Source organism: Toxorhynchites rutilus, chromosome 2 (genome assembly GCF_029784135.1).
Source record: "Toxorhynchites rutilus septentrionalis strain SRP chromosome 2, ASM2978413v1, whole genome shotgun sequence".
NCBI lineage: Eukaryota > Metazoa > Arthropoda > Insecta > Diptera > Culicidae > Toxorhynchites > Toxorhynchites rutilus.
Window position 1 is genome coordinate 334,033,795 of NC_073745.1, and position 18,165 is coordinate 334,051,959.

The 18,165-nt window shown below is 41.5% G+C and overlaps 1 long non-coding RNA gene across 1 annotated transcript; it reads left to right on the forward strand.

Moving 5' to 3' along the window:
- The first annotated feature begins 8,658 nt into the window (after nt 1–8,658).
- On the forward strand, nt 8,659–9,875 carry LOC129771885 (uncharacterized). The gene is made up of 4 exons (XR_008742495.1): nt 8,659–8,796; nt 8,864–8,970; nt 9,028–9,472; nt 9,541–9,875. It is a non-coding gene; the product is annotated as an uncharacterized LOC129771885 (long non-coding RNA).
- Nucleotides 9,876–18,165: the final 8,290 nt, after the last annotated feature.

The following is an 18,165-nucleotide window of genomic DNA, read 5'->3' on the forward strand; positions in this document are numbered from 1 at the left end:
GTAGAATTACGTCTTTCGGGAACATATTGGAGTAAGCTGCCTAGGGGAAATCGGCATTGCAAATACATGAAAGTAGGGGGAGCTTTTGCTCCCACCGAAAATTCCCTAACAGAGACATCAAAACCAAGGTGCCAGAGGGAAATCGACGTTGCAAATACATGAAGGTAGGGGGAACGTTTGTTCCTACCGAAATGTATTCCCTTACAGAGATATCAAAGTCTGGGGGAAGTCGACATTTCAAATATATGCAAGTCGAGGGCATTTTTGTATTGCACCTTACTTGCTATATAAAAGTTCCCCCGAGTGATACGATTAATTCTAGCAAATTAAATTTAAATTTGGAACTTTAATGTTGGATGATTCTTGAAATCTCATATAAATGACCGATCATGTATTGTGAAAAATCTAGCACAAGTGTAAGTATAAAATTGTATATGGTATCTCGTCTTATCTCGTCTAGGGTCACAGAGGACGGTTTTCATCATATCTCATTCCACTTCGACTTCTTTTATCTGAAACGCACCATCCAACGACTGTTTAGCATCCTTTTGTCATCATCACTCGGTAAGCACAAACAAACAAACAAACAAACAAACAAAGTGAACAAACAATACCTAACAACCAAAGGCACTCGTTCGATAACTCGCAAGTAGATCGGACAGGTTTTCGAAACGATCCAACAAAGGTGTTTTTTTCCACATCGAATCAGACTGTGTTTTTTTTTTTCATCGGTTGCGCTTGCGAGTAGAGCGAAGCTCAAAGTGGTGCGCGACCGAGACGCAGAGGATACAATTCAGACAGATTCATCACACACGCCACACAGCAGCGGCAAGTATAAGTTTATTTTTCTTTTGTCCTCCTATCATTCCTTCTACCATCTGTGCTCGATTTACACCATTGTTCATCTGTGTGTTTACCAAATCGGCAAACGTTGGCATTAGGGGTGTCTATTTTTTCTTGGTTACATTACCGTTGAAATTTTATTGGAACTTTTTTTCATTTTAGAATTTAAATAAATAAAATAAATTAATATAAATATTATCCGCAGCATAACCTTATAATATTTTTTTTTACTTATTCATTTTGATAACTATTATATTCTGTTCATATCGAACAGTTGGCCGATTTTTCTAATATGGCTGAGGGCGGAAAGGACCCCCCGTTGACGCAATTGAATATTTCTGATACCGAACCTCCTCCTGAAGAGCAGGAGGATGAAGCAGAAATTGAGGTAGAAAATTCTGTTTACGGAGTTGATAGTTCCGAAGATGAGGAAATCGACGAGAAACAGGATTTTCGTCCTAAAGAATACCCTGAAGGCTCCAAAGGCCCATTCATTGTGTACTTTAGACGAAAATCCAAACCTCTCAATGTCATTCGCATCTCGAAGGAACTAACTCAACATTTTTCTGACGATACCGAAATTACACGGATGGGGCCAGACAAACTACGAGTTGTCGTCTCAAGCAGGACCCAAGCGAACAAAATAACGCGCTGCGACCTCTTTGCGATTGAGTATCGTGTATACGTACCCTGTTGCAACGTCGAAATAGACGGCGTAATAACCGAAAAGGGTTTGACCCGAAAAGAGATAATCGATGGTGTCGGTCGCTTCAAGAACTCCACACTAAAAACTGTGAAGATTCTTGCATGCGATCGACTGAAATCTGTGTCACATAAAAATGACAAAAGAATTCTCAATCGCACAAACTCTTTTCGTGTGACTTTTGAGGGTTCCGCCCTTCCAAATTACGTTGCAATAGGGGCACTTCGTTTACCTGTTCGATTGTTTGTACCCCGGGTAATGAAATGCAACAAATGTATGCAACTCGGTCACACGGCCGCCTATTGTTGCAATAAAAAACGTTGCGCGGATTGTGGAGAGAGCCATGATGAGAATCCATGCGCGAAAGAGCACAAGTGTCTTCATTGCGGCGGGACTCCTCATGATCTTATTCAATGCCCGGTGTACAAACAACGAGGGGAAACACTCAAGCGTTCCTTAAAGGAACGTTCCAAGCGGACTTTTGCAGAAATGCTTAAGAGTTCCGTGCCAACAACACAGGACAATCCCTACTCCATTCTGCAGAACAACGAGCCTGTTGCTGACGCTCCCAATGCCGGATGTTCCGGTACATCGCAGGGTGCCATCAGGAAAAGAAAAATTACTTCTTTTTCATCACTCCCCAGAAAGAATACCGAAACTTCCCAAGTTGGAATGAAGCCTCGAACTGAACGTGCTGAGAATAGGCCGAAGCAAGTACCTCCCGGTTTACGTGGTCATGCTACCAACCAGGGGTCCTCAGCACTTTCCGGAACAACAACAAACACGTCTGTTCCATTTTCGCGGTCGAAGCAACAGCCACTACCTGGCCTGCTTGCGCTTTCAGACCTTGTGAATAACATTTTAAATGCTTTAAATATAAATGATCCTCTTAAAAGCATAGTATTATGTTTGCTTCCGGTTGTGAGAACATTTTTGAAAGAAAAGTGTGGCTTTTTAGCAGCGTTCATTTCCCTCGATGCCTAATTCAGCGCAAGAGGTCAAGGATTTGACCACTGTCATACAGTGGAATTGCAGAAGCATCATCCCTAAACTAGACCAATTTAAATTTTTAGTTCACAGTTCTAACTGTGATGTATTTTCTCTCTGTGAAACATGGCTTTGTTCTGCCGACGAGCTGAATTTTCACGATTTCAACATTATTCGCCTAGATCGTAACGACTCGTTTGGTGGAGTACTATTGGGGATCAAAAAACGTCACTCCTTCTATAGAGTCACTATCCCATCGATTACAGGCATTGAAGTTGTCGCTTGCCAGATACAAATCAATGGCAAAGAACTCTGCATTGCTTCGATATATATTCCTCCCAGGACTACGGTAGGCCGCCATCAGTTCTTTGATATTATCGAGGCATTGCCGGAGCCGCGGTTAATCTTAGGTGATTTCAACTCCCATGGAACAGCATGGGGATCACTCTACGATGACAACCGTGCCACTTTGATTTATGATCTGTGCGACAACTTCAAATTGACAGTTTTGAATACTGGGGAAGCAACCAGAATAGCCAACCCTCCTGCACGGGCAAGCATGCTAGATATATCTCTATGCTCTTCTTCGTTATCCCTGGATTGCATGTGGAAGGTAATCCAAGATCCCCACGGTAGTGATCACCTACCAATAATTTTATCGATCGCTAATGAATCAAGCTCTCGTGAGTCAGTCAATATTTCGTATGACCTCACGAAGAATATTGACTGGAGAACATTTGCGGAAATAATATCTGAAGCAATTGTTTCAATGCATGAACTTCCTCCACTCGAAGAGTATAACTTTATATCGAGTTTGATTTACGAAAGCGCACTTCAAGCTCAAAAGAAACGTGTACCGGCTACCACTTTCCGACGTCGTCCTCCATCACTTTGGTGGGACAAGGAGTGTTCAAAGGTCTACCTTGAAAAATCATCCGCTTTCAAAAAATTCAGGAAAACTGGATTAGTGGAATGGTTTCGAAAGTACCAAGCTCTAGAAGCCAAACTAAAAGGTCTGATTAAAGCAAAAAAGCGTGGATATTGGCGGAAATTCGTCAATGGTTTGTCAAGGGAGACCGCTATGAGCACTCTTTGGAATACGGCTAGGAGAATGCGTGGCTGGAACCATACCAATGAAAGTGAGGAATACTCTGACCGTTGGATTTTCAAATTTGCAAGGAAGGTTTGTCCCGATTCTGTTCCTGCACAAAGCGTCGTACGCGATATTCCGCTCCAATGCGATTATGAGAATTTTTCGATGGTAGAATTCTCAATTGCCCTCCTCTCATGTAACAATTCAGCTCCGGGGTCGGACAAGATTAAATTCAACTTGTTGAAGAATCTTCCCGACTTGGCAAAACAGCGTTTGCTGAACTTGTTCAACAAGTTTCTGGAGCTGAATATTGTCCCGCATGACTGGAGACAAGTGAGAGTGATAGCCATACGGAAACCCAACAAGCCGGCTAGCGATCACAACTCGTATAGGCCGATTTCAATGTTATCCTGTATTCGTAAATTGTTAGAGAAAATGATTCTACTTCGTTTGGACAAGTGGGTCGAAACGAACAATTTACTGTCAAATACGCAGTTTGGCTTCCGCCAAGGTAAAGGGACAAATGATTGTCTCGCGCTGCTATCTTCTGAAATCCAAATCGCATTTGCTCGCAAAGAACAAATAGCTTCCGTTTTTCTCGATATCAAAGGGGCATTTGATTCAGTTTCCATGGAAATTCTCTCAGAGAAGCTTCATAATCGTGGACTTTCACCAATTCTCAATAATTTCCTGTACAATTTACTGTCAGAAAAGCACATGATTTTCTCTCATGGCAGCTCGAAATCTTCTCGTTACAGTTTTATGGGCCTACCACAAGGCTCCTGCCTAAGCCCCCTCTTGTACAGTTTTTACGTCAATGATATGGATGATTGTCTAACTAGAGACTGCACGCTGAGACAACTTGCAGACGATGGAGTTATTTCCATCACGGGTACTAATCCCGTCGTTCTGCAAAAGTCGTTGCAAGATACCCTGAACAATCTGTTCACGTGGGCCCTCAAGCTGGGTATCGAATTCTCTACGGAGAAAACTGAAATGGTCGTTTTTTCTAGGAAGCACGAACCCGCCCAATTCCAGCTTCACCTATCCGGCAAACCGATCCAACACTCTATGTTTTTCAAATACCTGGGTGTATATTTTGATTCTAAGTGTACCTGGGGGAGACACATTGCGTATTTGAAACAGAAATGCCAGCAAAGCATCAATTTTCTCCAAACAATAACCGGAACATGTTGGGGTGCCCATCCAGGAGACCTCATTCAGTTGTACAAAACAACGATATTGTCAGTGTTAGAATATGGCAGTTTTTGCTTCCGATCAGCTGCCAGGATTCATATTCTCAAGCTGGAGAGGATACAATATCGTTGCTTGCGTATAGCCATGGGGTGTTTGCATTCGACACATACGATGAGTCTCGAAGTTTTGGCAGGAGAACCCCCGCTTACTCTTCGGTTCACAGAATTATCCGTTGCAAGATCATGAATCCATTGGTGATTGATAACTTCGAAAATCTACTCCAGCTGACTCCTCAGTCAAGTTTTATGTCTTTATACCATGAGTACCTTACCCACGACGTGCACCCTTCACCAGGCATCTCCAACCAAGTTTGCTTCCCATACTTCTGCAATTCCTCTGTCATTTTTGATCTGTCCATGCGACAAAAAATCCATGGAATACCAGATCACCTACGCTCCAATGTTATTCCGTCGATATTTTCGGAAAAATATGGGAAAGTTGGATCTGATAAAATGTTCTTTACTGACGGTTCATTCATAAACGGGTCCACTGACTTCGGCATCTTCAATGAAAATTACAGTGCCTCTTTCAAACTCAAAGATCCTTGTTCCATGTATGTCGCAGAAATGGGTGCGATATACTATGCTCTAGGGATCATTGAAACACTGCCCATCGACCATTATTTTATTTTTTCAGACAGTCAATCCGCTCAATGAAAGTTGATAAACGCTCATCTTATTTCCTAACAAGAATAAGACATCTATTGAGTGTTTTGGTCGAAAAATTATTCAAGATTACCTTAGCATGGGTTCCCTCTCATTGCTCGATTCCGGGGAATAAGAAAGCGGACTCGCTAGCTAAGGTGGGCGCTTCAGAAGGCACACTTTTTGAAAGGAAAATTGCTTATAATGAATCTTTCCACATTCCTCATCAGTATACGCTCGTAAGTTGGCAGCGCATGTAGAGTGAAGATGAGTTCGGTCGTTGGTTACATACGATTATCCCTAAGGTCTCGACGAGTGCATGATTCAAGGGATTGAATGTAGGTCGTGATTTCATTCGCGTGATATCTCGGCTTATGTGCAATCACTACAACCTAAACGCGCATCTCTATCGCATTGGGCTCGCAGCAAACAATCTTTGTGATTGTGGCGATGGCTACCACGACATCGAGCATGTTGTCTGGTCGTGTATCCGGTTCCATGCTGCTCGCTCTCAGCTCTCTAGAGCACTGAGAGCACAAGGCAGACAATCGGATATCCCCGTCCGGGATATCTTATGTAGCCGGGATCCTGATCTTCTGCTTCATCTATACCTGTTCCTCAGAAACGCCGATGTCAACGTTTAATGATGTTTCCTTCGTTGTGTCCCCGTTTCATATCCCTCCTATCCGATCGATAAACTTTTACTTAGTCGCGGCAATACATACACACACTCTTTACAGATGCACGGGCCGAAGGTTGTGCAGTCCACTGATCATTCAACAAGAGCCAAAGGTTGTACCGCTCATGACAACTCTACACGAGCTGATGATTGCGCCGGCTAGTGACCATTCTATCCTGGATTCCTCGAGTCGAGAAAGACGCACCACGCTAGATATGGGGTACAGACTAGGGGGCGTTGCTGATTAATGGTCAGCTGCATCCTGATAGGAAGTATCCCGTGTCGGGCACACGTACAGAGCATCGAAGACTGCAACATACCAATTATGAGAACACTTGTAATACTAACCTCGAGCCAACCGCGAGTAATCGGTTACATATTACTAACATAGTTGTAAGACAAAAATTGTCAAAATATTGGACTCCCGGCCCCTTCAGGCTAACGCCACATGTGCCTTAATAAAAAATATATTTTGGGAAAAAAAACCAAAGGCCAGGGCCACCAAATCATTATTAAACGATGTAATTCTTCAAAAATATCCAAAATCAACAGATAGCCTAACGTAATCCTACGTCTACTATGCGTTCGTATCTCGGACACAACCCTCCTGTGACTTTTTTTTTGTGAAGATAGAAAAAACTTTTAGAGTATAATGATGAATTCATGAATTTACCACTGGTTCGAAAATGTTGCACATAGATTGTTTGTCCTTGAAATATTCGTAAAACTATTGCAGAGTTCTCGCATTTTCATTAGCTGACTAGTAATTATAAAGTGTAAACATTTTCTAATCATATTCTTAGCAAGAGCGCATATTTTGGCGATGTCAATGGTAATCAACGAGCAACAGCATAAAGAAACGCCAACCCTATTTATATTGGGATTTTCAACTAAAAGATAGTATTGTATTCTAATTATTGCTTTATATTGTCCATAACAAAGTGAAAATCACAATTTCGTTTTATAGAAAAATCAAGTTCATTATGAATTTTTGGGTTAAAATTATTAATAACACCTTCAAAAACACTATCTTTGAAGTTTTTCACTTCTAAAATGTTATTGAAATTCACTAATTTAGATGTTTCACTACTATATCCTGTACTAAACAACAATAAAAAAAGTTCCATAACTCTGTTATTGTTGAAATTCAACCATATGCGTAGAAGGATTTTTTTCATCAAATATGATCGTCTATCACCACCTGAGAATTTATGGATAAATTTATTTTATTCATGTGAGAAAAGTATTTTCTGACTTTAAGGGGATGAATCAAAAATTAAATACTTCTTTTATATTCGAAAACGAAAAATATATTGGGTTGGGGAAAAAGAAATGTCGTATATTGTCAATATATGGCAACACTTGAACATATCTTGTGTTGTCAGGTCATACCATACGGCTATTTAACGACGACAATATGTGCTACAAGCAGAGCTGCATTTTTTCATCAATGTCACTGACAACTGACGAGCCACGTTAGTCACATCCTACTGACAAAAATGTTGGTCAAATGGTGACTGACGGAGTACGATGCAACAATTTGCCTGTTACTGAGCTTCGTCAATACGTTTTGACCGACCAAGTAGGCGGTAAAATTGTCAGCATCGAATTGATGATTGTCGGAGACTGCATTCTATTCTCATCGAGCAAAGGTTCGATTTTCGTTCCGGTTGTTGTACCCGGTATTTACTGAAGTTTGTATACTATGTCGAAAACGCGATAACGTGTAAGGCCGATTACACATTATCCGGTTTCAGCCGGACCGGCAAATTTCCCAAATGGCAAATTTTGACCGTATCAACCTCTTTACGGCGCCGTGATGCAGCCGTCTACTGCGACTACAATGTCCGGCGACCGGACAAGAATGATACGCGATGACAGTAGCACTGTGTCGACGTCTGGTGGGGGCTTCGGTTTGGGAAAGCAAATCATTCTCTATAAGCTTAGCAGATCTTAAGACAGTTTTAAGTTGTTTAAATTTTTAATGAAAATTTCTACTTTATGCTATTTGATTACTTAAAACCCGTAGTACTGATTCTTAATTAACCATTTTTGTATAATTTTCTTGACATTTTCATTAAAACTCATCATTGTAATATGAAATCAGTATCAAACACAATTATTCTTCAGGGCGTTTTCCCCACTTGCAAAAGAAGGTGTTACTCTATTACATAAAGAACATATTTCATAAGAAGAAGTTAATTTTCATTCATACTTTTATTTTTAAAACATGTGTTTACTGCACCTGAAAATCCATTATCACTATCATTTCCCAAAAGCGGAACACGAAACTCCATGCCATCAACGCGAATTGACAGTTGTTTGTCATGTCTGTTAGTATTAGTACAATTCAGGCAATTTTTATCCCCTTGAATTAGTATGTGTGTGCTATTGACGTTTGTTTGTTGATTTTGAAATCAATTCAGAATTTACAAGTGATATGGATGTCGAAATTTTTATTTCGCTTCTTCGGAAACGATCTGTGCTGTGGAACAAATTCGGTGATACAAGTTGCTGCACGAAGGTAAGCAATGGTCACAGGCGCACGAGATCATCATGGAGCATATTGCCGTGGACTGTGTTATCAACGGTGGGTGGTGTCTTTCGACGAATTGAACGAGTTCTTAAATTAACTTCCGTTTTTGTTTTGTTCACAGATTCGCTACTGAACGAGTTCGATGATGTCAAACAAATTTCCAACTGGTTAATCAAGGGGCATGTTTTGAGTGAGCTTATCGAGACTTTATGAGGAGTTTAGTTTGTGGTAATTTGAGCACACCAAAAATAGCTCTCTCCTAATATTATATTCTTATTCTTTCAGACAATTTGACCTGACTCGAGACGCGATCGACTACGAGGTGGACGTGGCTCGGCTCGAGGATCTCAAGCCATAAATGTCCGATCTGTGATCGGTGATCGAGATGTTTCCCTGTCCGACGCCGAAGCATCGGTTCTGTCAGAGCGAAATCACCCAATATATCTGAGTCGGACATTCTTTGCCCAAGATCCGCGTATAAATAGCTGTGCGTAGATTAACGCTCGAGTAGCTACTCCTGCCCCAGGAGTACGTGCTCGATAAATTGCGGTATATGCTGAGCGCGTTTCTGGGCGAGGACCTGCGTAAACAGCAATGAGATAGAGTTCGAAGGAAAATTATGACGTTATTTTAATCATAAAGATTGTCAGTGCAATGGTGAAATAAAGAAAAAACACAAAAATATGGGCACAAAATACTTATAAATAACGTCATCGAGCTGATTGTGAAGGTGAGTTTTTGTTGATTTGGACACACCAAAATAGTTCCCTCTTCTAATATTCTTATTTGGTATTCCAGACAGTTCGACCTGACCCGGAACACGATCGACGATGAGGTGGCCGCAACTCGGCTCGAAGAACTCCAACCCCAAACTGTCCGATCTGTGCTCGGTGATCAAGATGTTCCCCTGCCCGGCGCTGAAGTATCGGTTCTGTTAGAACAAAATCACCCAGCTGTTGGCATATATATGATTTGGCCATTCTTCGCCCACGATCCGATGTGCGTTGATGCGAAATGTGCTCCAGAAGCTGTCCCTGCCCCCAGGGGAACGTGTTCCAGGAATTGCGACACATGCTCAGCGTGTTTCTGGACGAAGATCTGTTTGAAGGGAAATTATGTTTTTTCAATTAATTTATTTGTAAGGCTCAATCGCGTGTGAAATAAATTATGCTATTTGTGTATGTTTGAAAATAAAATAATTTAGCGTACGAATAAGTACACCGCAACTGGACCAAAATTAGTTTTTGTAATTCTGTTGATGACACCTATGTGTTTTGTCCAGTAAGTTTTTCATTTTTATCATTACAAATTTACATTGCCGCTGTTGTGGGAACTGTTGTAGATAAACGTGTGTGTGTGTGTGCTGAGCGAATTACGGAAAATGCTCGTAAACGTATTCTGAAGTGGGCGTAAGAACACCGTCCTGATGCAGGGTGCGCGTAATGTCCTGGTGTGCCACACTTCAACATTGGGCCGTCTTTTCCAAGGGACGCAAATACGAGAAAGCTCGTAGTTGCCGCAGCAGCTGTGGTTTCAATATGATGATGATAGTTTGCCTCATACAAACGTCTTAGATACAAACTAATGTCGTATCCAGACCATTCACCATTCCGCCGTCATCGCGGATATTTGCAGCAATGTTTATCTGTCATTCCGCTATATAAATGAATGCATGTATGTGTATGTGAAAGATGTACGGTTTTGTGTAGCGTGAGGTCTCTTTTACATTGTTATCCGGTTATCCGTCCAAACCCAGCGGCGCTTTTTGAAACCGGTCCGGCTGAAACCGGATAATGTGTAATCGCCCTAAGAATGGTATTCAGGTAGCCCAACGTAAACAAATGCACCCTGGTAAACGTGTAAACTTCCATTACATCAAGTGACATAGTATTTCCCGTCTTGACGATCATATGGTACTGACCTGCAACATGCTTTGGTCGTCAACACACTCTGACATACTATTTAGTATCGAAGAATGAGGAATTTGTTTTGTCGGTTTATATTTTGTTGCACGTCGTTTGGTGGTAATGTTGCAATGGTCGTCATAGTAGCCCAAATATATGCAGTGACAATGACAAATTGCAGCTCTGGCTACAAGTGTCGTTTTGACATTGTTGTGATTGTCCTTTTCAGTCTCAAGTTATAGCGCGTCAAAGATGGAGTCCACCAAGCAAGAAATTCGCCATATTTTACGTTTTTACTACTTGCGAGGTAAACCTGCAACGAAGGCGGCCGAAAAAAATCGTGTAGTTTATGGACTCGATACTGTAACGATTCGCACAGCACAGCATTGGTTTGATCGATTTCGTTCTGGTGTAGTGGCTGTCGAAGATACACCCCGTACTGGTAGGTCAATCGTCGTGGAAACCGATAAAATCGTTGAAATCATCCAAGTAGACCGGCATGTGAGCACTCGCTCGATTGGCCAGGAACTGGGTATAGACCATAAAACCGTTTGGAACCATTTGCAGAAGATTGGATTCCAAAAAAGGTGGATGTATGGATGCTACACGAGTTGACGCAAAAAAATCTTTTAGACCGAATCAACGCCTGCGATGCATTGCTGAAACGGAACGAACTCGACCCATTTTTGAAGAAGATGGTGGCCGGTGATGAAAAGTGGATCACGTACGACTAAAGCGAAAAAAGTCGTGGTCGAAGCGCGGGGAGCCTGCCCAAACCATCGCAAAGCCCGGATTGACGGCCAGGAAGGTTTTGCTGTGTGTTTGGTGGAATTGGAAGGGAAGCATCCACTATGAGCAGCTCAACTATGGCCAGACCCTCAACTCGGTTCTCTACTGTGAGCAGTTTGACCGTTTGAAGCAGGCGATTGACCAGAAGCGGCCAGAAATGATCAATATTTAGGTATGGTGTTGTTTTCCACCAGGACAACGCTCAACCTCACACATCTTTGATGACCTGCCAGAAGCTACGGGAGCTCGAATGGGCTGTCCTATTGCACCCACCGTATAGTCCGGACCTGGCTCCAAGTGATTATCATCTCTTCCGGTCCATGCAAAACGCTCTTGGTGATACTAAGTTGGCCTCAAAAGAGGCTTGCGAAAACTGGCTGTCTGAGTTTTTTTGCAAATAAGGAGGGGGGTTTTATAAGAGGGGGATGATGAAGTTGCCTTCTAAATGGCAACAAGTTTGCGAACAAAACGGCGCATATTTGACTAAAATTGGATAATTTTAAGTATGTTAAATGAAGCGTCAAATTTCGATCAGAAATACGACATTTCTTTTTCCCCAACCCTGTATGTATAAAAAACAAAATTTATTTCGCGTTATTAATACAAGGGAATTTCTGCTGGTGAACTCGTCTACAATCACACCAAACTAACCCAAATTTCTAACTTGAATTCGATAAAAAGAAAAATAAGTAAATAGAGTGCTCGCCTGGTAATCAGGATGTTATGTTATGCCGAAAATATCAAAAAGTGAATGCATTTGAATTTACTTCTAATAAAGATTTTCAAGTAACACGTTCTCCAGAGAGTTCTCTGGAGTAGAGTACCAGAGTATCACAGCTTTTGGCAACATCCAAGTTTTTGTGTAAAGCGATCTCATTGACCACACACTGCCTTCTTTGCGCCCTGCGTGAAAATATTCTAATCTAGCTGCTGCATCTCAAATATTTACCACTAATATCGATCATTAAATTTCAATCGCTCGTTTCGCATATTCATGAGCGAAAAAGTGCAGAGTGCAACATAAACAACAAAGGCTCATCTTCTGCCCCTATCACCCAGAAGATGCAAAACGTTTTTGATTTAAATGTGTATATCCCTTCGTTTTTCGTTGGACTGTCGCTCGGGGGCTATATAATTAAGTAACAGCTTTACGAGCCCGTATTCGAAATAATCAATTAACGTTGCGGTATTTTAACAGGTTGTTCGTGGTGCATTTTCTGGATGCACTGTGATTTTTGGGATGTTCCTGTGGTCATTTATGACGGAATGCAGCGAATAGAAGAGAGAGCAGACACAAATATAGGTTTTTCGAGGGCCGTCGCTGATTGATGTGAAATCATTTGCCAGCTTCTGGAATACATTAAATCGTTGTCAAAATTATCGATTCGCAATATGAAGAAACTGACAGTGCTCAATGGTCATGCGTGGTGTAACCTTATTGATCCCTCAAACATTCCCCTATATTCCGCGCGGCAAATGACATGAGATGGCCTAAGTCGCGGTGTTCTCGAAGGCGAATGGCGTAACTATACTTTGTCACTAGGTAAGATTTGAAGTCAAGTCCTCATATGTTATGGAGTCGGGTATCAAATAGGATTCAAAAAGTGTGGTGGCTCCCACAATAAAGCGAGCAATTTGCTATCTCACATCATTCGCCATGCGGAATAAAGGGGATTATTTTTAGGAATAATTTTAACACGGAAGGTTACATAGGAGTACAGGGTAACTTCGATATAACGTACATTTCACATTCAAAATTGTACGTTGTATCGAATTGTACGTTAAATCGAAGCATACCAAATAACTTAGAAACGTAGCTTATATTACTTGATTGTGTTTCTGTTTAGGTAAGGTCAATGAACAAATTCAATTAGAAGACGAAGCCAGCCTTTTTCATGATATTTCCCTTCGTACTGTTGATTGAAGTTTGATTCATTTAGAATCTGGAATCACAAAACCAGTTGTATTTCGGAATTTATCAAAGGTACAGAACATGTTTTAGTATGAAATACAGATAATTGATTGATCTTTCAGAAAACAATATTCAAAAAAAATTCTTTTACACTTTGATAATGTGTACGTTATATCAAAGTTTCCCTGTAGTGGGGGTAAAGTGGTCACCTGCTTGTTTGGTAGTAAAACTATTGACTATTGACTCCGTATTGATAGTCAACTTATGTTTGAATAATTTTATGACTTTTGATTCACCCTGTACTTTAGTGGAGTTGTTGCATATCAAAATATAAATAAAAACAAAAATCACTCTATCGGTAGCCATTCCGCCGTAGTTTTGTGCGTTTCGAATTTAAGAAATTTCTAGTGAAATTTAGTTTATTGGACCTGATATTTTCGACAAATCAACAGTTTGGACGACTGTTCACACATTCTAGGAGAGGTGAATAGATATTTTGTTTAATTTCAGCGATTATTTCGCATATTTCGCATTTCGTTGTTTGGGGAGGCAAAGTGGTCAGTGGAGGATTACTACTGACAATATTCTGTCTTCAACAGCAGATATACCTTATCACCTTCTCCTCATAAAGGGGTTCCTTTTGTGGTTTTGACCCAGGAAAAATATGCCTCCCCAAGCAAAACCAAGCCTCATTTTGAAAAACGTTCTGTGTTTCCCACTACGTTTTTGTACGCATGAGAAAATTCCAATTACGACTCTAGGTGAATAGGCCTACCTCATTTCATACAAGTAACTACTATTTCAATAATGATTTAAACAAATTTGGACAAGAAAGCACACAAAATTTCTATTCTTTCTAGTGTGATTTGGGCGAGTGACCATTTTGCCCACCACAGGTGACAACTTTACCTCCTCACTGGTGGTATGGTGGTATGGTAATGAATTAGAGAGACTTTAAACTCTGAGAGTTCATTCGTCTCTTGCCCTTGAGGGCGGGAAATTTAACTAAAGGAAAACTAAGAAAAAATATTGCAAAATTCGTTATTCTCGCTCGACTCAGTCCTAGTAACCGCTATGGATGTATGTCGCAACGCCGCACCCTACACGGCTCCGGGGCCAAAAACACAACCAAACAAATGGAGCAGGGAAAAAGCCCCTTTTAGTGTGCTTGACGAGCTCGCTTCTAAAAAGGGCGTAAAAAACCTGCTCATCTTTTGCTGTATCCTTTAGGAACTCGATGGTCCTTTTTTGCTCGACGGCGTCGTCCGATAGTGCTGTCCTTATGGTGTCTTCAACCGTGAGTCTTCGCCATCACTCCCACTGAGTGAAATGGAGGACAACTCCCGGCCTTTAGAGAAAATACAATATTAGACTAGGAACCGCCGCTCACCCTACCATCTCCAAAATAAGGTGAGAGTCGGTTTCCGGTCCTACGATTTTGAAAGTTATTTAAAGAATTAATCAGATTAAATATAATATGAATAAGTGAAAGCCTGAAGACCGCCCTCCGTCCCATCCCTCTTAAATAAGGCGGAAGGTGACTCCAGGTCTTTCGATTTATGAATTATTTTATGAAAAGTATGGTAAATAGTATCAAGAGATCGAGGGCTGGAGCCGCCGTCCATCCTACCTCCCTCAAAAATAAGGTGGACGGCAACTCCGGGCCGTTCGGTTTAACTAAAATAATATTGATTGATATAAAAATGCTGCAGATCAAAGGTTAAAATTATGTAATAGAAGGAATAATTTATTTGTTTTTATTATTACCCTTTGGAGGGCTGGAAACTTTCCTGGTGTGTGTGTTATTTGTGTTAGTGTTATTTTTATTTGGAGTGGAGTGGTATAGAGTGTTAGCATGTGATTGTTGATTGTTGTTATGTGGGTGTTTATTGTTGGTGTGTGTGTGTTGTTTCTTTCATTTATTTGATTTGTTTGTTCGTTCCTTGTCCGTTTCCGTTGGACTTCTTTGGTTTGCTTGTTTTCCTCATCAGAAGACTTGAGATTAGGAATGGGTAGATTTGCTGGATTTGTTCTTCAGTCTAGGATCATTTTTGGAAGCTTTGGCAATTGATTTGTTGCCAGGTGGGGTGGGTTTGTTTGAATGGTTGGATAGGTTGGAAGTTTTAGTTTTGGTTGCGGTGGTTGGTTGGAATGAAGTGGATGGTTGGGGGGAAGTGGATGGTTGGAAGGAAGTGGATGGTTTGGATTCGTTGGCTGGTTGGGTTGAGTTATATTTTTGGTTTTTGGATTTCTTCCTATTGGATTCTTTTCCTCTAAAAATTTCCTCTTCTGATGATTTGAATTCATCTGAGGTTGACCTTTTGTTTGTATTTTTCCTCTTGTTGGAAGGGGTAGTTTCGATTTCCATAGAAATTTCTGGGTCGGATTCTGAATCTGACGAGGAGGTGCTGAGTTCCGATTCCTGTGGATTACTGGACGGGGTTGGAACTGCTTTTTCTGAAGAAGTTAGCTTAACCTGATTGCAGTTGCATTTGCATTGAGAACAACCAGTATTCTGGATTTTGACTAGTCTTTCTTGAAGCTTACTAGCAAAGGAAGGACCATTTTTGTTCTCAAAAATGGATTTAGCTTCCTTATAAGATACACCTTGGTCAATTCGGACTCTGGTGATGTTATCCTCTGCGATCCACGCTGGGCACTTCCTACTGGTAGAGGCGTGATTTCCCTTGCAGTTCACACAAGAGGCAGGTGCATTGCAGATAAAATTTTTAATTTTGTCCTTCTCATTATTATTTGTGTTAAGTTCAGGGTGGGCTACACCGCAGTTACGACAAAGTTGGATTTTTTTGGCGCACTTTTTGGCAGTGTGGCCGAAAGCGAAGCATCCGAAGCATTGCATCGGGTTTGGGTAGAAGTTTCTTGTTGAAGCACGGAGGAATCCGAAGTTAATTGCTTCAGGGATAACTGTTCCGTTAATGGTGAGGATCATGGTTGAAGTAGGAACTCTTTCCTTCAAGACTGGGTCAAATCGTAAGATTTTTTTAACGCCGATTACATTTTGGTCGGCTAGTTCAGATAGGAGGAGGTCTTCGTTTAAGAACATTACGTCACGACAGGACACAACGCATTTGCGTTGGTTCAAGGTGGGATGGTATAAAATTTCAATGGGTGTTTCGTCGATCAGCGACTTTGTACCCAAAAGCAATTGAACGAGTTTTTCATCTCGTAGATGTAGCGCATATTGAAGGCGATTTTTATCGTCGCGTTGAGGTTTAGCGTCTTTAAATTCCGTACCGATCACTCCTTGGATCGATTTGGAAACGGTGAAAGGATTCGAAGGGAGAATGTTACCTTCAATGGCTCTCAACAGTAATATTTGCAAGTTGCCACCAAAAGGATCAGCCCATCTGGGCAAGGTACGAGTGGTGGTAACACCTCTGTAAATATTGGTTGGCCTTCCGGCGCCGGAGCTGCTGGAAGCCATGATTGGGGCCTGGCTATATCGAAATACAGCCAGGCGCGGAAAAATATTCACGAACCAAAGTAGACTATACGACGTGCGACGGGGGACGAAAACGGCGGAGGACGGTAACGGCGGGGGACAATGCCAACGCAGTTACAAGAACAAACACCGAAATCACTTGGCGGAAAAACACTATTTTTAAAAACACTTGGAAAAAATCACTTTTTAAATGTCAGTTAAATTAAAATCAATTTGGGATATGTAGTAAAAAATTTTTTCTAACCTATACCCTATGGGCGTCCTATTTCTCACTAGCTCCTGGTATTAATAAAGGTTTGGTCACTCACCGATCGTGTTGAAGAACCACTCCTAATACACCACCAAATGGTAGTGGGGTAGCGGGGAAGGGACCGGATACCGCCGACGGCAGGGCAATCGCCGCAGCGGTTCGAAGCGACGAAGCGGAGAAAACCTCTTTTCACACCTCCTGAGTTGCTGGTGGTTGAAGCAGAAATTGCGCCAAAATCGCGCGTCACTGGCAGGAAAAACGTTGCTGATGAGACGGGCGCAAACAGCGGGACACGCAAGGGGCAGTGAAAAATTCCGGTCAAAGTGGCCAATCCGACCGAACCAACTTCCTGAAAGGCCGTTGGGGGCTTCTCGGCTGCTTCCTCCTTTCCTGATGTCCGGACAACTGTTGCTAAAAGAAACGCTATATTTAAGACCGAACACAGCTTTGAAAAAAGCTTTGCATCCGGTTGTAGGAGAAAACTTTTATTTCTATGATTCTCTTTTAGAATGGCGCTAAAAACATAACCGTTGCGGTCGAGTGTCAGTAGCACCATGACCTCCTCACTAAAAAATGCTCGATTTTTCAACTTTTGACGTAGAACTACGTCTTTCATTAAGGGTGCCAAATCAGAAAACAGGTCACGTTTTTATGAAATAAAGTTAACGTTAATAACTATTTTTGCCGCAAACGGATTTTGGCGACTTATATACCAAACCAATCAGAAATTCCCTAAGATTTGTTTGATATGCTATACATAACAATCCCATAGTTTGTATATGGTTTAAATTGATGAAAATTGGAAGCTTTCCCATTTCCTCATACATTTGTTCTGTCCATTTGTGTGCTTTCCCGAACAGAGCTGTCAATAACGAGCAACTTATCGACGAGCAACGAAGGGGAAATCGTAAGATGTAAAGTCTCCATGAACGAAGGAAAAGAAGAATATTTGCCTAGAGTATAAACAGTGGATCTCGCTGAAGCAAACTTTCATTCTTAGGAAGGAAATCGACTGAACAACATCGTTGCTGGGCGAGCTGGGCGGCGAGGGATCGAATGCCTTTCATAAGGCAATGGGGGTGGAGGAGTAATATGATAAAGTAAA